A 15,233-nucleotide genomic window follows, 5' to 3' on the forward strand; every position below is an offset into this window, starting at 1 on the left:
AATACTTGTTTGCTTGGAAAAAGGTATTTAAAATAGGAACGTTGATAAGCGCGTGTTAAGTCAAAAGAAGACTATTCTAGAGAGAGGAATGAATGGATGAATACCTAAACTTATTTTCAATACTCTTTCGAAACACATTCATTCCAGGTTAATAATTTTATGTTACGATAGTACTCCAGATACTAATACAATTCTGAATAAAATCAAGTAAAAGGGCAGGTAGAGAAGGTGGAAGGAGGGGCCAAAAGATCGTGGAGTATCTGAGTCCGAGATTTATCTTGTAAACATAGTCTCAGCTCTATAGGTTGGAAAGATAAACGGACCGACGGATAGGGTTTATTATTATTATTTAATTTTTACATCAAAGGGTGTACAGAAGTGAATGTTATTAGGAAGTAGGAAAAACATTGTGGGAAACATGGCAGTACAAATTGATAAGGAGTTGTTGGGAAAGTTATTAAGGAGTCCAAGATATTAGCAAGACTAAGAGAAAGAGATAATTAGGGACAAATAATCTTGCATTATCCCACTCCCAACAGCTGAAAGCTAAAGAGGAGGAGTAAATACGGGAAATATGGAAAGAAGTAATTTGGTGATTTTAGTGTTTACAGGAGACCATGACAAGATTTTACCACGTGAAATTTTTAGAATGTTATGGAAATTTCGGAAATGTCTTTGTTGAGAAAATTCTTGTTGTTTCCCTCAGGCATTCTACAGGTGGTTGGATTCGATTTTTTTACGTTCATTTGAAGATTATTTCCAATGCTTTTTTTTATTTATTTATTTCTTTTTTAAGGAGAATACTATTCCTTGGATTGTAATAACGAAATACTAAGCCTGATATAGAATAGATTTCAAATGAAGGAAGTGCACTAAGTTCTGTATAATCGTCGTAGAAGGAAACGTTGTTCTATGGGGACTCCCCGATGGTACAGTGGAAGCGTCGTCACCTTGTAATCAAGGGGTGCCGGGTTCGATACCCGGTGAGGAACATAGTGATTTGAATCCTACTTTAAAGTGTGGGTCCAGTCCCGATTAGCCTTTCTGTAAATCAGATAAAGGAATGTTGTAGCTGTTCTTTTTATTCTGTAAATTTAGCCTTCAAGTTTATGAGCAAAATACATGTACGCGTAGTATCTACTGTCTACATTTTCAATCGTTACTAAACAAATTTCACAAAGTAGTTTTATCAAACTTCGAGGGAAGCTGACACCAATGTCAGGGTGGCGGGAGCCTGTTTACGGCCAGGGTGTATTCCGAGACTATTTTTCACCGTTCCTCACTGACAGAGGTTTCGCTTTGAACAATGGACACCGTTGCTTCAGGGGGTAAACACCAAACATAGGGGCGAGGTTGACCTGCAGTAGCGGGTAAGTGCCATAAATCAAGGCCTAAAGTAGGAATGAAGGTTGATGCAAGGGAGGGGCAATAAAAATTCTGTAATTTGCTTTGCTTGCTGACAGGAAGTTTTGCAGGAAAAGCTGAAGAGGAAAACGGCAGACTTTGAATGAAAGAGGGACAGTAAACACAAGTGCTTTGTATTATTCGCCGACACACAAGCTTCCATTTCGAAGGTGAGGCTATGAGCAGCGAAGTTATTAGAGGGTTGGAAGCAGTGACGACGCCAGAGGTGGCAGACACTTCGCCACCCTCCCCACCGGGCCCTCCAACTGAAGTTAATTAAATATCGAATAGTAAGAGAGTTCATTTATAAGAGTATGAAGATTTTCACCTTTTCAAAGTGGTGTATTCTGCATGATATCACTTTCTTGCTTATATTACCAACTTGATTAACAAATATTAATTTGTTTAATGTATATATATAGCTATGTGTATGTGACTTTCGTTCATGATTCGAGCGCCGACCTGGGCATAGGTGATTTCTCATTCATTTATGTCCTGTAATAGCCGAGATTAACCTAAGTTTTAACCAGTCTTAAGAACTGGGAAAAAGTGTTGAATGTGGATGGTTTTAAAACATCACGAATATTTTCAGGACCACAAGACATCATCTGTAGTACGGGCAAATTATTCTAATCGTGGTCGTTAGTGACAACGCTAATTATTAAAATACATTCAAAGTTGATTCAAGATTTTATTTGGTTGGTTGATTTGATGTTTTAAGTCCACTTTATGCACAGAAAAGCCAATCGGGATTGGACTTATAGTTTAAAGTGCCTCCACTGGGTATCGAACCCAGGACCAAAGGTGATCGAAGAAAACCCGTCACTACATGTCAGTTGTTGTGGATTCATCGCGGTTTCTTACTATTCAGGGACTTGAATTTCGAGATGATGAGTCTGAGGAAACCTTAACAAAGGGGATTTCTTCGATACTCTTGAAGTTAATGAGGGGATATTATTTGGAAATATATTGAACGTGAACCTTAAAATGTAAATTACACTTAAAATTCGATTCAAAACATATCGCGGGCAGGTAATAGAATGCTTATTAGGATTTGCCACTCTTCAATCATTGGATGCAGGTTTGCTCTTTCTCATACATATCAAAATCGAAGAACTTCTTCCCACGAACCCCATAGGTGCCTGTAATTGTGTAGCACAGACATGCGTTGGAGTGGTAGAGTAAGAGTAAGTAATGCCAGGGTCAGAATATTTCTTGAATTATGAGATAACTGTAACCTTTGTCTGATTTTTTTATCCTGTGATAACATTTCCCTGAAAGGCGAAACACAAATTTTGCCCAAAACTCTTCAGCATTACGAAGATGGTTGTCCTTAAAATCTTTGAAAAGACTTGCTCGAAACAGGATGCTGGATGCAAACTGCCTTATTTGGCTGTTCTTGCCATTGAGAAGAAATGTCAAGTCCTGGACGTACCAAAGGTGGGCAATGTGTTCTCCAATGCACATAGAGCAGAATTCTGCTACAGGAGAAGTGCCTCACATTGTTTCTAATACTTAAGAAGATTCATTTCTTCCAACGTCACGTTTATTTCGCAAGAAAATTAAACTCTACGAAGCATTTTTTCGTCATTTATATTATTATCTTATAACTAAAATATTTATATCAGTAGTTTCATCTCAAGAAAGACAATGAATTATAATGTCTTCCAATACTGAAATAGGCCACTAGAGACAACGCAACTTATCAATAAAAAAGAATTAATGTCTTTATTAAAACGAATCATGTGGAGATAAACTCGTAATCAAGAAGTAAATTTAGGCAGTAAACGTCCACTCTAAATAAAAGACAAACACAAAACACCATACATGAATATAATAATAATAATTATTATTATTATTATTATTATTATTATAAGTATTATTATATATGTATATATATATGTGTAGTGTTTTTGGGCGTTTTAATGTGACTGCCCCCTTACAATATTTTGTTGCCAGCCTTCCGCCCCCCCAGTCACATTTCCCTGGCGCCGTCACTGGTTGGAAGTAAATTTATTAGGACGAGGAAAGTAACATTAGCTGTTGACAGTGTTGCACCAAAGGACGTGATATGTGCTACTGTTTGTATAAATGATAGGAAATTTAAGCAAAATATTATAATTGTTGAGACTTGAGAGTTGTTTCCTTCATTTGATCGTAGGAAGAGGTTTTCTGAGACAGAGTGGGATTATTTTACACATACATGAGAAAGGGTGGTTGTTTAAAGATAGAGACGTATTTTGCACATTTTTTAAAAGTTCAGATAAAACGAGAATTTAGCCTTACTCTTATGAAAAGAAATAACGCAGTACAGGGAAAGAATAACTCTTCACATTTCTCGCACCTGGTGGGATGCAACCCACATGCACAAGAGTATTGCAGGAAGTCTATGAACGAGGATGAAGAGGGATATGTGAAATTTGACTTAGCTGCGGGTGAATTAGTGGGTTCTAATATTCTTAAGGTTGATATTGGGTTTCAAGTCCACTTGATTCACAAATAGGCTAAATCGCGAACCGACCTACAGTTTAAAGTGCGATCCGATCCACTTTGTGCCTCCATTGGGTATCGAACGCGGGGACCCTAGATTACAAGACCTCGACGTTATTACTACGTAATCGGGGAGGCACCCAATTTACACAAATGTGTTGATTCCAATAACTCGTTATATGTATAATCTGATAATGATACACTTTTGGTGCATCTAAACATATTTTTTTCACCTATAGCATGTCTAAAAGAATCATTGAAGTTGGGATTTGTATAACTTCAGGAGGCACGGCTCTGTAAATGTGCGATATAAAATATATGCAGGTTTTCCTTAAATACGTGGTGGTTTTGTCACGTTTCTTCGCTTCGTACAACATACACTTTTGCAGGAACGGCTTCTTGCATCCTCCTGGGGCCTTGCTCTAGCTAAACAAAAATATATTTCTTTAGCATAATCGAGGGTTACTTTTTTATGCCGAACAAGGATTTTATTGCGATCATACGGCTTTGAATGACAGTATCAATGAAGATTTATGTACACTACTACTTATAATAACCAGAATAAAATATTAATCAGGAATTTTATTTTTCGTCAAGTGGACTTAACATCCTTTTTTGTTATTTAGCAAATATTCAATTCATCACTTTTTTTGACATTAAACTTCTTGCCAGGACAGTTGTTTTTATGCAAATTTAGACGATCTTAACTACACGTAAGTTAGATATTAGCTAATATTCGTGCTGTTATATTACTATTCTTCTACAATCTTTGTAACATTTCATGTAATAACAATAATAGAATTGATTAATTTACATATTCAAGTGAATAGACCTATGAATTATATTAATGTATTAATTTAAACATTTGCTTAATTGTTGTCGTTAATGTTATTATTATCATTTTTTCTGAAACACTTGGCTCGGACACCCTCCCCCGACATATATTTCTAGATGCGTGCCTGCCGAAGGGTAAATTAGATCAAGCGGTGGTGGTATCTGACTTAGAGGCTAAAGAGAAAACAAAGAAGTATGTGCGTCATAAACTGAGCATAAGAAACAGCACAACATCACAAAGAAACACTTTTTGAAACTTATGTCATAGAAGATGTTTAACAATATTAAAAACAATAAATGCTTTCTATTTGTAATATACTAAGTATTGAAATTTTAAATAGTCTTTTGTGTTCGTACTACACATTTAAAAACTTTTTGTTGCTCCCGAGCGCCAAGCCTAGAATTTAAAGAAGAAATGTACATTTTCATAGTGTATGGAAGTTCGACATTCAGAAAGAAAGAAGGTCTAGTGGAAAACATTTCAAAACTTCCAAAAGGTATAGCAGTAATGAAAAGAGCCAGAAAAAACACAAGGTAGATTGCATAAGATACCTAGTAATCAGTAACCAACAAACTGAATTTTTAATATTAATGTCCTCAAGATTAACGAACCTTATTTATTCTCACTACGCAATGGGTAAAATATTTGGAGCTTTATCCCACTTTCCGGAAAAATATTTCGTGTTTCTGCTACTTTTGACTTTTGTTGGCATGATATCCCGGATCACTTTCACGAGACGAGACGGGACGAGACGAGACGGGACAGAACCCTTCGAGACGGGACACGAGACGGGACAAACGAATATCTTCGAGACGAGACACGAGACGAGACAGCATTTTCACGAGACGGGACGGGACAGACCAAAGTCTCGTCTCGTCTCGTCTCGTGGGCAACACTAAGCGTGTATAACGATTCAAATGTGTTCAATTAATTTAACCAGTAGTAACAAACCACCAAGTGGATGAATTAAGATTACTGAATCACCCTGTAGACGGAGTACGGAGACGAACCAAAGAATTCTAACTTGCTGAACTATACGACACTATTGGAACTTTGCCATTTTAGGATAATCTTTATGTTGATCGTTCATGTTTTTCAGTCACGTGATATTCTTCAGTTCCATAATCACTAAACATAAGTGCTCTCTGAGTTGACTGCTACAGACGATTTGATTTTCTTTATTTTACTTCGCTTTTCTGCCTCTTTTGGCTAATTGCGAAGATGGGGATGAGTGAGTGATTGATGAAATTGATGAATGGACATTCACAAACATCCATGACCAGGCCGGAATTCGAACCCGGGACCCCTGGTGTTGTAGCGCGATGTGATAACCACTCCGCCACGGGGGCCGCTAGTTAGAGACGACTCCTGATAGAAGAATATGCAGGTAGAGAAGAATATATTGTGATGGGCAATCCCGTTTCATTTATACTAAAAAATATTTTGACGGTATCCTACTCGCATGATCGCCTCGGAACCTATTATGCCAATAATAACATATCCAAACTCCAAATTTTCCCAAATCTCGAAAATTCTCGAACTACTGTTTCTTACGAACACCCGTCAGATAGCACAAAGATAGAGTCAGTCCTTCGTTATAGACAGATGCCCTACACACAATTTAACATAAATCAGAAGGACCAATCTTATCCCTATCATAAAGGGCAATAAGCACCCCCTTTCGTGTTGATTTTCCCTCATCCAGGATTTTTTAAGGGGGAATACAACAAAGAGAAGATCAGAAACGATGTGAGGTTCATTGAATTAGGTTATTTTCTGTTGCTTTTCTGTCAAGTTTCTCTAATCGCGACACTGAGGATGAGCAATGATATGATGAAGGAACATATTCACAAAAAACACATACTTATGCCCAGGCTGGGCTTCGAACCCGGAACCCCTGGCATCGCGCCACGGTGGTCGTTGAAATGTTGTTGGTGTATCAGATGTGACCACCAATGTTATGGTAGTATTGCAGCTAGAGTTAAAAGTACAATTGTAGAGTTGCTACATTATGGTCCAAATTAACGGGGAAAAAATCACCCCCCCCCCCATCTCATCCCAACAATCAGCCATTAGTCGCTTACTGACAAAGGCTATCCCAGGGCGTACAGCTTAGTGCTTCTTGTTTATATTCAATTCTCCGAAGTAATTGAATAGTCCAGTGTTCCGCAAATTAACAATGTTTTCAAATTTCCCATAATGTTCTTATACCAGCACCATTGAAAAGTTATGAAAATATGTACTTTGTTTAAAAAATTATATATTTATAAAAGTAGAGGTAGTTGATATGATCAAAGTCACACTTGGTACGAGGCCTATTATTTTTATTAATTTAAGCACAATGGAAAACCTATTTTGATGATGTTTTTGTCGATTTTATACTATTGCAAATCTGTGTTTTTTCATCTCACACTTGGTACGAGTGGTACGAGGCCAATTGTTTTTATTAATTTAACCACAATGGAAAACCTATTTTGATGATGTTTTTGAGAATTTTATACTATTGCAAATCTGTGTTTTTCATCTCGTACTTCGTACGAATGTCATAATTTCTTACGAGTTAAAGTATGTAACACCTACACCCACGCACAGCCACGCATACCCACACCCACCCACGCTCACCCACGCACAGTCATGCCCACCCATGCCCACCCACGCACACCCACACCCACCTTCACTTATTTACTTCCGGTCTATTTCCGGTCTACTTCCGTTCTACTTCCGGTCCACTTCCGGTCTACTTGACAGACACCTGTGAGTTTTTCCAGTTTTTTTTTAAGTATACACTCACGCACACCCACGCCCACCCACGCAAATTTACTTTCGGTGTACTTTTGGTCTACTTGGTTGGTTATGACGTAATGGGTGTCTTCTGATTGGTTGGATTATGACGTAATGCAATGACGTGTTGTTTTCTGATTGGCTAACTGTTTCGGATGTTTTCAACGCGGTACGCGCTTAGGTTATTTAAATGCGAAAGCATTACAGGTCAGTCAGTATTGTGAGAGTGTTTGAAGAGTGCGGACGTGTTGTTGCAGTGCTGCCCATAATTTTTTTCATGTGCTAAACACAGGGTGATATTTTTTTTATGTGCTTATTAATTTTTTATACTTAGTACAAATACATATTTTATATATACTGCTGGACAAAGAAAACCGGACACCTTAATATTTGACATCTGAATTGCAATGACAGCTCGCAGGTATATTACAGAATGTTTGGCAGATCATGTAGTACCATATGCACCATTCATAGGCTCGGACTTTGTTTATGCATTCGTACTTAATTCAGTTTCTGCAACATTTACTTAGCCTTCGAATCAGAGCTTTTATCGACCCATTGCGTTATCACAAAAAATGCAAGTGTCCGGTTTATTTTGTCCAGCAGTGTATAATAAAAAAAGCTAATATAAAATAAAACGTCATGAATATTTTTGGGTTTAAAAAGCAACAACATAATAAGCCTGTAGACAGAATTCCAGTGAACATGGATGTATTTAGAGAAATTTATCATCAATTGAAAGGGTTATTTCTTGTTCACTTGAATAGTATTTGGTCTCATGTTGACGAGGATACTGGAAAGCACTTATTTGTATTTAATAATAACTTATCATCATATAAGTTACCTGTTAGTGGGAAAATTCAAATAAACGTTTCACCACCAAATGCGGCAGTTTTGCACATAGGTCGAAATATGTATAGAATTTTTGAGATAATTGGAGAGTGTGATAAATTGATTCCTCTGTGTATCGAAATAAGAATAATCTATCCTCTTATTAATATATAAAATACCTAAACACAAAAAAACATGGATATATATTTGGTAATACAAGGCGACAGGAGATTCCAGATAATTCCAGCGAGATTGCTAGTTTAGATGCACGTCTAAAGAAACTGAAATCAGATTTACTCACATTACAGAATTCGCTAAATCTAAATATTCAAGCAGAGATTACAAAATCTTCAAACTCAACTGATTGATCCTATAGTAAAAATTGATGGAGAAATGAAATCTTTGCTCGAGAAATATACTAATTTAGCTTCAATAGATAATCTTCAGAACTTAGAAGAGAATATTGCCAACTTGAAAAAAGAACTTGATAAATTTAGACAAATCCAGAGAACGAATACCGAACAGCTGAAACAGCAATTAAATGACCAGGCAAATAGTATTCGTAACGAACTGAAAACCATCATCCAGAATATCAAAACTCAAGAAGAATATGAGCAGGTAAATGCTAGTATTGCTAAATTACAAGAACAGTTTCAATCTTTCGAAGTTCCTACATTGCAAAGTATCAAATCTGAATTACAGACAGATGAACTGCATACAACTATAACAGAAGTTCAATCGAAACTGCAGACATTAGAAGATTTTATCAATAATTTACCTCATCTTCTGAATTAAATGCTATTGCTCGGAGCGTTGCCGGCATCAAATTGCTGTTGGAGACTTATGAAGACTTTGGGAAAATACAAGGTACCATAGCTCACATAGAAGATACTATGGCAACTATGAGAAATGAGCTAACAAGTGTACAGGAAACTCTGGAATCAAAACTGCCTGGCATTACTGATATTCTAGCTCTAGTTCAACAGCAAGTTACTAAGCTTGAAAGCTTGAATACTGAATCAGAATTATCGCATTTCCATCACCTTATTGACGACATTCAGAGTAAATTAGAGACACTGCAACAGTCTACACCTACGCAGGATGACATAACGCAACTGCAAGAAATTTTGAAAAATGCAGCTGATGCAACAGAACCCGATGCTATAAAATTAACTCTTACCACACTTCAGAATACTGAAGCTGCTTTGCCTACTTCTCAGGAAATCAGAGCTAAGAGGAGCGCAGTACATCGAATTTTAAAATCTGAGGATATCAAAAACGTTCAAGCAGAAATTGCGCAAATCGGAGAAACTGTTGCTAGTCTCCCCAACAATCAAATAATTAACGAACTACATGCATTATTTACAGAAATCAGAAGTCAAGTACACGATCTTGCTACCCAGAGTTCTAAATTGAAACTTGTAGAAAATTTACAAGAGATTATTTCTAATATTACGTCACAAATTACTACTCTTGAAGCAAGTCAATATTCTGCTTTATCAGGTTTTGCTACTCAACTTCACGATCTCAAAGAGGAATATAAACAACTGTATGTTGATGTAAAAAATCAAACCTAGCTACGATGAGTTGGTTCGTACTATCAACGAAAACTTGGAATCGGTATTAAGCAGACTAGATGACGTAGATACTCGTTAATGTTATTCTATGGAAATTGTAAGGATACAAAGTGTTCCAAATGCACGAGGGCACTGGACGTACGCCAATGCTGGCAATGTTTACAAATTATATCCGTACACTCAGGTACATGAAAATTTTGTTGATGGTAGTTTACGATTTCTGAAGTTTAGGTTTCTAAAACATGGAAAACGTATTGAAGTTCCTCAGTTTACTATAGTGCAAAACGATTGTATACACAAGGCAGTTCAAATACCTATTGAATACTGGGATGAGTCTACCAATAAATATAAAGTACATGACGACGAACAATTATCAGTTTTTCATATTGAAATTGGTGACAAGCTAGTATTTGACATAAAGCGGTTATACCCTGAGGACAATCCATTTTATGCGATATTCTCACTTCGAACTCGATGTCAAGACAAGATATAGTTCATGAATTACACAAACCAGCCCGTCGCAATTACAAGGGATTAAGTGTAGTAACAAAAGGTATAAATGAATTCTTCCAGGCTGATCTGATTGAGATGGCCCCTCGCCTAAAGGGGGGCATTTTAAAAAATTTGGATAAGTTAAATAATGGTTCCAAATGTATGCTTACAGTTATTGATACTTTTAGCAAATATGCATGGGCTGTTCCCCTAAAATCCAAGACTGGTACTTGTGTTACCGAGGATTTAAGTTGATATTCAGTGAGAGAAGGATACCAAAATATTTACAGACAGATAGAGAGATAGAATTTTACAATTCTACATTTGCTAAGTTAATGCAACAACATAATATTAAACATTATTCTACATACAGTGATCTGAAAGCTAGTATAGAGGAACGATTCAACAGGACATTAAAAAATCGCATGTGGAGACAATTCACTCTACAGGGCAATTATAAGTGGGTGCAAATTTTACCCGAGCTAGTTCATGATTACAACAATACAGTACACAGTACTATTCAAATGAAACCTGCTGAGGTAACCAAATCTGATGAGTAACGATTGATTTCTACTGTTTGTTGTAAAAAGTATAAATACACTACCAAGAAGCCAAAGTTTAAAATAGGGGATCAGGTAAGGGTTAGTAAATATAAACAGTTATTCGAGAAGGGTTTTACCAAAAATTGGAGTACGGAGTTATTTCCAGTGGTTTAAGTTTTACCAGGGAATTGAAATACATATATAATAAAAGATAATCATAACAAAATATTGAAAAGGAGATTCTATGAAGAGGAACTTAGTAAAACAAAATATCGAGATACATATCTAATCGAGAAAATATTGAAGAAGAAAAATAATAAATTGTATGTGAAATGGTTAGGTCTGCCAGACAAAAGTTGGATAGAAGCAAACCAGGTGATTCTTTGACACCAACATGGAATGTGGTACAGCGTTTATCAGATGTAGTGGAAACTAATAAAAAAATGGAGAGTTGTTACCTCATAACATTAGATGCCTCATTGCAGGCCCATCAGGTTGTGGAAAAACCACTTTACTGGTTGATAATTTCTTGCTTGCCTCCAATTGGCTAGATTGGAAAAATAGACACTTGTATGTATTCTCAAAGAGTTTAGAACAACCGAAATACCAACAACTCTTGAAGCTGTACGAGGGACTGGGCATAGCTACATTTGCATCAACAATAAAACCTCTTGACCAATGTTTGAAAAATTCTGTTGTGGTGTTCGATGATGTAATTCTGGAAAATCAGAATGAAATTAGAAATTTTTTTATACAGGGTCGTCACAAAGAAATAGACTGCTTTTATTTAGCTCAAACTTATTCCAAAATTCCCAAAAAGTTACTACGAGATAATTCAAACTTAATCTGTTTGTTTCGTCAAGATCATACTAATTTGAAATATGTATACGATGATTATGTGGGAGGAGAGTTAAATTACAACCATTTTTCAAAATTCTGTTCATCTTGTTGGAACAGCGACGATTTTGGATTTGTTACTATCGACATGACTCGTAAACCTAACAATGGTAAATTCAGAAATGAAATCAACGACTTTTTAAACGTTGAAACGATATAAAATAAACATTAATAAAAAATAAAAGAATATGACGAAACATAAAATAGAAGATAATTCGAAATTACGAGAGTACTTGCCCAAACGTTTCAAAGGTTGGAAATCAGAGAATCGAGGTTTTTACGACAACACAAGCGTCAAGACCAACCTATTATCGATGCAATCAGTGGTCTTGGTAAAGAGATTAAGAGTGTTACAGAACAAAATAAAAACCTCATCAATGAATTGGTACCTCTTACTGCTAAAAATTATGCAGATTTCCCTCCTACGCCATTATCTAGTATCCACACAGCCCTGGTACTTACGGAACCACCTGCTAAAGCAGCTATAGAAGAATCAGAGAAAATCGAGTTGGGTTCCCTGGCAAGGGATTATTTGAGTACAGGAAAATTCGAAAAAGATGAAGTATTTGGATTGTATCCAACTATGGAGGGTAATGAAGGCGTAGTATGGAAAAATGGCAAGTCTATAGTAACATTCGAAGGGGACAACATAAAAATTAATTTGGGTGGGAGATACAGCTGGTCCAGATATCTTGATACCGTAGGGCTATGGGAGCTCATTACCAAAAAACAACCAAAATTTTTTTACAGAAGATGATTATCAAAGTTACTCTGAAATTTTGACACTCTCTGATGCTTTGTACCAAAATAACGATGCTAGTCAAAAGCATGCGAAATCGAGCAGCGGGGATAAATACAAAAATCTGATTAAACCTATCTGGAATCAACTAGAAACCGGTAGTGGTATAAAACAATACAATACTCTGCCTAAGGAATTTGTATGGGTAAACGATGTGAGAAAACTTATAGATAGGTTGTTGGTTATAGCAGGGGAGGAAAATGCTGGGAACAATAATTTCCATAATGAGAAAATGGGTATTGTAAACATGATTAGTGACAAAGTAGCTAATTTTATTGTAAACGATCCTAAAGGTATAGGATACTTAGTTAAAATTATCAATATTTTACCTCCTAAATTCTGGAATATATCAGAGGGTCGAGGTTTAGTAAATGATATTATTAATAAACTTCCGTTCGAGTTACACGTACCTGGTTACTAATACTGTGGTCCTGGTACAAAACTTGAGAAACGAATAGAAAGAGGGGACAGGGGTATTAATCCTCTGGATGCAGCTTGCAAAGAACATGATATTGCTTACAACACACACAAAGATCTGAATGATCGTCATGTGGCTGATCAAAAACTGGAAGAGGCAGCTTTTGGAAGATTAACAAGCAGAGATGCATCATTGGGTGAAAAAATAACAGCGTTGGGTACAACTATTGCTATGAATACAAAACAAAAAATAGGGTGGGGTTTGTAATATAAATACCCTAAAAAATAATAATAACAACAACAACAACATGAAACCAAAAGGAGTTGTGTACCAAATACCGTATCATGATCTTAAACATTTAAAACTTAATTCGATATTAACTAAAAAAAACAACAAGAAAAGAAGAGGCAATGTATAGCCAAAGGAAATGGAATGAAATTATTACTCAGTACGCCACAATTAAAAAGATTGCAAAATGCAAGAAAGAAAACACACAGTGGTGGATTTATATTCAGCATTCCAGCTATCCTGGCTGCATTGGGGGCAGTTGGGAGCTTAGCTCGGGGTAGTACTGCTATTGCCAAAACTGTGATTGATTCGAAAAAAAATAAGTCAGAAGTAGAAGAGCAAAAGCGTCATAATCTTGCCATGGAGAAAAAAATAGGCAAAGGTGTGAATTCTAGAGCACTCAGAAAATTAGAAAAAAAGATGAAGCTCTTACCAACCAAGACGTTGAATCTTTAATTAAAATATTTAAAATTAAACACTTCAGGGGGTTTTTCATGTCTGATTCTCTCCCTAAAGGTAGTCCTCAGTCTCGAGAATGTGGCGTGGTGAATTTGGACAAGTCCGAAAACGTTGGTACTCACTGGATATGCTATTATAAACAAAATAACAATGCTTTTATTTTCGATTCTTTCGGAGGGATACCCCCTACACGATTAATTCGTTACTTGAAACATGTTGAAATTTATTACAACGACGATCGTATTCAAGATTTCGATCAAATTATATGTGGCCATGTTTGCATTACGATGCTCAGAATTGTAAATCAAATACCAAACATCAAATTAAAAGATTTTCAAAAAGCTGTATTATATATTAAATATGGGAATTTTCCATCTCTTCAACGAGACTTCGGTTTTGAAACTGCATCTTCACAATGATATTATCTATCGAAAATCCATAGCTCTAAGAGCATTCTACAGTATGTATCTGATTCCGAATGTAACTACCTACAACAATACTATATTAGTAGGTAATGAATAAATAATTATTCCTCCTGGACAGTATAACTTATCTACTTTACAATTTGAACTTCCAACCACTGTCTTGCTTTCTCAAAATTCTGTAACGCACAGAGTGGAGATTGTAACTACCAATGAAACAGTGGACTTATCTACCATGGGGGAACTTTTAGGATTTGAAAACAATAGCAAATTAGAACCAGGTGTTAGGCACATAGGTAAATTTATACCAAAATTCTTAGCTATTGAGACATTGAATATTCACTGTAACATTGCCAAAAGTATGATTATCAAAGCAGAAGAAAATTCGATTGGTAGTCACAAGAAGACAGGTATCATATCTACATTTAAACCGAATTCGGAATTTATGGAACCTATCTTCTATTCCCCAATCCCACCAGTCGATTTTCTTGTTTCTATTGAAAAAGTTAATTACATAGAGATAACAATTACGAATGAGAAAAATGAGATCATAATAGCACTGCGATAATAGCAATTAAATATCGAGAGTTATGAATTACAGTCCTTCCCTCCAAACAGTAGTACATTTGCAAATTTGAATCAGCCCAACAAAGAGATACAGTATGACATCACGGTGGGGGATGGGTTCATTCATCCACATAGATCTGATCTGTATATAAAATTTGATATTGTAAAACAAAGTAATGGTGAAGAATATCCCCTCCCTGGGGCTATTTTAAAACTTATAGATAATTTTGTTCCATTCTTATTCTCTCAAATTGAAGTCAGAAAGCATGGTACAGTAATTGACAGGATTGATTGCCCTGGAATTACATCCACTACAGTAGGGACATTGAAACTGTCCAAATCGGAGAGCGCATATTATAAAGTTGGTGGGTTCGAAGCTGGAACAGAAATTCAAGCAAAAAGTCACACAGTACTGTTCCCCATGAGATTGC

The sequence above is a fragment of the Lepisma saccharinum genome, chromosome 5, assembly GCF_977018435.1.
Source record: "Lepisma saccharinum chromosome 5, izLepSacc3.1, whole genome shotgun sequence".
Lineage (NCBI taxonomy): Eukaryota > Metazoa > Arthropoda > Insecta > Zygentoma > Lepismatidae > Lepisma > Lepisma saccharinum.